At 40.6% G+C, this 6023-nt stretch overlaps 1 protein-coding gene and 1 pseudogene across 1 annotated transcript in view; both read left to right on the top strand.

The window, feature by feature from the left end:
- Positions 1 to 5820, top strand: part of LOC138172038 (L-lactate dehydrogenase A chain-like) — a 9090-nt pseudogene extending 3270 nt beyond the window's left edge.
- Positions 1 to 6023, top strand: part of LOC138172037 (protocadherin-15-like) — a 2287527-nt gene that overhangs the window by 1083252 nt on the left and 1198252 nt on the right. The window lies entirely within an intron of this gene.

Below are 6023 nucleotides of genomic sequence, written 5' to 3'. Positions count from 1 at the left end.
AAGAAAGAAAGAAAGAAAGAAAGAAAGAAAGAAAGAAAGAAAGAAAGTCAGAAAGGGCCACCCTCAGAGTTAAGTGAAAATTTGACTCTTTTCAGACAAATTTAAGAGAGGGAAATTGGTCAGAAATGCTGTGTCCTCTTTCTGTAGGGATAATCATTAATGCACATGAGGAATCATTGAGTTTGTGTGCATGTTTGATTGTGTCTTTGTGTATGTAATGACAGAGAGAACCCAGCCGGACCATTTTCAGCATTTGTTAAGCTGTCTGGGGGAAATACACATTGTAATCTTTTTTCACCTTAGCAGTTTTTACATAATATTTTTTTATCAAAAACTCTGTAATGTCAGTGAGCTTCCTACAGACAGAAGCAAAGTTGGCTGCCCAAGATGCTAATAACAGTTTCAACATTACTATGAGAAAAATAACAATAACAACAATAACAGAAACAACATGTACACTTGCTATGCTCAAAGAACTATCAATGCTTTGAATTTAAGATAGGGCTCATTTTAAGGACTTAGGTGGAATGAGTCCTTCGTTTCCTCTCCCTCCCCATGTTCCTTGCCTCATTGGTCAGATATCATGAGTTTCCTCATCCTTTCCTTTTGCCTCTCTTTCTTTTCCCTGCCCTGTTTCATGCAGAAGCCTGGTGGTATAATGGAAAGAATGATGGATAGGGAAATGAAGGACTTGGCTTCTCCTCATAGTATGTCTTTAACTTCCTCCCAGATAACTTTGGAAAGGACCTTGACCTCTTTTAGCCTTAGCTTCCTCATCTATAAAATGAGGGGGGTGGACAAGATTATGTGTAACTTACATCTTCCTTCTTTAAAGTCTAAGATCCATGTTAACTTTTGGAGGGCAGAGATTATTGCCTTTTTATCTTAATATCCCCATAACCTGGCACCATGCTAGGGAGAAAGCAGGAATTATGTAAAGGCATGTATTATTGGACTTCAGTTGAGCTCCTCCAAGCCAATAATTTGGTCAGTCAGTCAACAGACATTTAGGAAAAAGCTTCCTATATGCCAGGAAATAAGCACTGGGAACACAAAGAAATTAAGAAATATGGCTCCTGCCTTCAAGGAACTCACATTCTAATGGAGGTGAAAAGAAATAAATTTTAATGTAAGTCTTACAAGATAATACCTTCCCCTTCAGCCAATATTTTAATGTGTCTTCTTTATGGGGAGGGACAGAGGGAACAAACAATTAAGCACCCACTATGTGTCATTCATTGTTCTAAGCAATTTACAAATATCTAGTTTGATCCTTAGAGCAACTCTGTGAACCAGATGCTTTTATTGTCATATCTATTTCATAGAAGAGAAAACTGAGGCAAATAAAGGTTAGGCAACTTCTCCATGAGTCTTGTCTTCATGCAGCTTACAAGTTCTGGTGTCTAGACTAAAAACTATAATAAGGTATCAGATTCATTCAATAGCGACTAATCACTTAATATGTGTAAGGCATTGCTCTCAGATAAAACAAACAAACAAACAAATTTCAAATGAATCAAGCTCCTGTGTGGGAGCAGCAATTTCACTCGTAACTCAAAACTTTCACAGTCTCACCAGCAACCTCAATTCAAGCTGGAATCTCCCCCAAAAGGGCAACTATTATCAGGGATCAGATGATTATGATTGTCCTAAAGGAAAACCAGGTTTCCCCATGCCAAGATCACTGTTGTTGGGTTTGGTGCGATTGACATGCTACGGGCCATCAGGATCTTTACAAAGAATTTGTCTGATGGACTTGCCCATGTTGAAGTAATAGAAGATGAATTCAAGGGAGAGCTGATGGATCTCCAACATGGCAGCTCTTTGCTCAAAATGCCAAAGACTGTTTCTGGAAAAGACAACAGTGTGATTGCAAACTCAAAGCTGGTTGTTGTTAATGTCTGTGGTATGTCAACAGGAGGGAGAAAGTCATCTTAACTTTGTCCAGTGTAATGTGAATATCTTTAAATTCATCATTCCCAATATTGTTAAATATAGCCCTAATTGCAAACAGCTTATTGTTTCCAATGCAGTGTATATTTTGATATATGTGACCTGGAAGTTAAGTGGTGTTCCTATAAACCATGTTATTGGAAGTGGTTTCAATCTGGATTCTTCTCATTTCCATTACCTAATGGGGGAGAGAATTGGAGACCATTCTTCATCTTTCATGGCTGGGTCCTTGGGGAACATGGAGATTCCAGTTTTCCCATGTGGAGTGATGTGAATGTTGCTGGTGTGTCTCTGAAGAATCTTGATACTGTTTTGGGAAGTGATGCTGATTCAGAGAATTGAAAAGATTTTCATAAACAGATGGTTGAAAGTGCTGATGAGGTGATGAAGTTGAAGGGCTATGCTTCCTGGGCCATTGGTTTATCTGTGGCAGATTTGGCAGAAAGTATTATGAATAATATTGGGAGAGTGCATCCAATTTTCACCATGCTTAAGGGTCTTTATGACATTAATGAAGATGTCTTCCTTACTCTCCCATGTGTCTTGGGGCAGAATGGCATTTCAGATGTGGAGAAGGTAAATATGAATCTGAAAGAGGAGAACCATTTCAAGAAGAATACAGATACACTTTGGGCAATCCAGAATCGAACTCCAGTTTTAAAACCTTTTAACGTGCTGCCATTTTACTATCAAGAGAAGATGACAGTTTTTAATGTGTTATGTGCGATGCATTTTTCAAATAGGTCAAAGCCTTCCTCTTATTAATGATCGAATATGAGAAATATAAAACCTGGGAACTCACTCTAGTCTATTCCTAAAGTTAGACGGGGAACAGTACAGTGTGGCTACCATTTGTTAAACCCTGTTATTGTTTGCATATGATGCTGTATAATATCAATAGCAGGTGTCAGAGTCAGCACCTGACAAGTATATACACTACCTGCTTTTCATGTAGGTGCTGCAGGTTCCTGAAGGTTCAGAAGATAACATATCTGGATACAAAACACCATATAGTAGTAATACTTTATTGATGCATTGATAAGTTCCCCTCTATTAGGGCTCTATAGCATATCCCTGTGTATCACCTTTCCAGAGGACCTGATTTTATCTACCTATTTATAAAGATATCAATAAATGTAAATGTCTATATTATGTAAAATGATCTGTATATGTGTGATGCAACTTATTCCTCAAGTGTCATATTAACCCTAAATACAGAATGAACAACAAATAACTGATAAAAATGAATCAATCTCTGCTCTCAAGGAACTTAGTTACTCTTCTGCCAGTGAGGTAAGGTTACACATGTAGGTAACAATAATAAACCAGTTAATGAGTATTTATTACACACCTGCTGTCTGTCAGGAATTAAACTAGATTTTCAGAATACAAAGCAAAAAGTGAGCCTGTCCCTCTCCTCAAGGATCTTATATTTTATTGGAAGAGACAATTTATTCACACTGAGTATAGGCAAATCTATTCAAAATGAAGGCAAAGTGGTTCTGGAGGGAAGGGTGTTGGCAATAGTTGGGATGGGTGGGAAACACTTCCCTGGAGGTGTTGTATAGGAATAAAGAACAGAACCAGAAATGATCAGATGGACTGTTCTGAGAGCCATTTTGTAGGGCTGATACTCCTCTTGGGTATATGCACCAAGGTGTCTCCCATAGGTGTCTCCCAGGTGCCAGACACTGGATTCTGGTTATGCTCCTTATCTCGTTACTACTCTCTGACATCTCAAAGGGTCAGCCACACAAATCATTGTTTCCACATTCTCTGACTCAGTGGAATTTACGTTTCTTGAGAACAATGGCTGTTCCTAGTTTGCTTATTTGCAGCAGCAGCAGCACAATACATTGAAAAAGCAGGGATTTGGTGCATTTATATCAGGTTGGCTTGATCTGACTTGACTTATCTGTGCTTTCACAAACACAAACAGACACACCTACACTTGCACATGAGCACACACATAAATTTTGGATCATTTCTAAAAAAAACAGTTCTTTGTTCTTTCATTCATTCATTTATTCATTTGTTTGCTTATTTGTTTTTCCTAACTATATATGTATCTCTTTATTTGTTTTTGTGAATGGTCAGCATGGCCTGGAATGAAAACACCCTCCTCCTATGGTTCAGGTCAATGCTCCTTGCATATGATCAGTTTAGAATGGATTCCTCTGCTTCCTTAGCTACCATTTTATTACCAAAAATGACCTGCCCTTTCCAGTTTTTTATCTTCTGAGACTTGGACCAAACCCCAGGTGACATCTGCTAATGAAGCTTTAACAGGGCATATCAAAGGACAATAGCTTTAGAGATAGGAGAGATGTATTAGAGAACCTGGAATCAAACTCTTACTTGACCTATGGGGGAGAGAGACTAAGTAAGATGAAGTCTGATGACTCAGGTTACCAATAACAGATCTGGGATTTGAACCCTCGTTGTCCCACTCCCAAGTCTCATCCTCTTTCCATTGCACCCCACTTAGTCTACCACTGAATTCATCTATAAAAAAAAGAAACAATAGTGCCTTCTGGAGCAATGTAAACATTTTGGGTTTAAAGAAGCATGATTCAGTGAAAAGTGGTGTACTTAGAACCACAGAATGTGAATTCCAATTCTTCTCTGTTACTTTTTACTTGTATTACACTGAGCAAGCCACATTACTTTCCTGTGCCTCTGTTTCCTTATTTAGAAAAATAAATAAAGGGCTATAGGATGGATTGAGCAGTCCCTTCTAGCATTAAAGATTTTTTTTTTTTAATTTTATCATCCTATGAACTAGACTGGGGCATGTCTGTGATGTGTCTATCAGGTGACAGAACCCAGATGACTCTCTCTTAAGGCTAACACAGCATTCAGAAGAAGGGGGTGGGGGGTGGGGAGGGAGAAATAATGAATTAGATTTTAGACATGTTGAATGTGAGATGTCTATAGGGCGTCTAATTCAAAATGACTGATAGCCAATTGATGGTCCAGGACTGGAGTCTGAGAGAAAGACGAGGGTTGAAGATTTCAATTTGGCCGTCATCTGGGCGTCTCAAGGCATTACAGAATCTGCTACCCACCCCACCCCCACCTCACCCCCATTCCTTAGTGTTACACAACCCATAATCCCTTACACGGGCTTTATTGCTTTTTACATACCAAAGATATAGCAGTGGAAGAATTAAGAAACAAAACAAAACTATTTGGGGCTGTGGTGTGTGAAGTTTTCTGGGCTTTTTTTGTTTTTGTTTTTTAGTTTTCCTTCTCTCCCTGACAGATGTCGATGGCTTTATAGGGCCTGACAGCTCTAGCTAGCTAGTGTATTTTCGGTGAGAGGGAGCTTAGAACAGATTATTCCAACCTGTCAAATAACCATCCCCGTGAATATAAGCAGCTGAACTTGTATAGCCCTGATGAGGTAGAGAAAGACAAAGAAGTGTGGCGGGTCAGCCTGACTGGGCAGAGCCCATCAGAGCCGGCCGCCTGGGCATCTGGCCTAATTGATGCCCAGTGCTCACCAGGCAGCGGCTGGATTCCGTAGCTGAGTGAGCACACTCAGCTCTCTCCAGTATTTGCGGGGAGAGTAAGGTGACTAATTTGCACTGGCTTCAGTGCCAGGGAAGCCAGCATGCTGAGCTAATAGCTACAGATAGAGGGCTCTACGTTCCTGCTCGCAGCGCTGAGCGAGCTGCTCGGAAAAGCCAGAGCAGCTGGAAAGCTGGGCAGAGCGCGCAGGAGGATGGCATACTTTCCGGGCTAAGATGCTTTCCGGGCGAAGATGCTTTCTGGGCGAAGATGCGTGCAGCTTTTACACAAATCCGGAGTCTGGCTTTAGGTGCTGAGAGCCGGGCTCTCGGTGCCTCCCAGAAACAAGAATGAGCCTCACCTGGCAAAAGATCGTCTTGGACCAAGAACGTGAACAGAGGCTGCTATGAAAAGGATGTTCAGAGACCAGGCTTGGCAGGAAAACTTGCTGCATAACCTTCCATGGGCCGAGCAGGAAACTTTCAGCTGACAAGTAAGTTGTCCGTCCCTTACCCCCACATAGGAGCAGGGCAGAGAAACTCCCCAGAAAGTTAATC

This window comes from Petaurus breviceps, unplaced genomic scaffold (genome assembly GCF_028583685.1).
Source record: "Petaurus breviceps papuanus isolate PSGF00001 unplaced genomic scaffold, PetGlider_PUasm1.0 490, whole genome shotgun sequence".
NCBI classification, from domain to species: Eukaryota; Metazoa; Chordata; class Mammalia; order Diprotodontia; family Petauridae; genus Petaurus; species Petaurus breviceps.
Note: the sequence above shows the minus strand (reverse complement) of the source record. Positions and strands in the feature narration are given on the sequence as shown.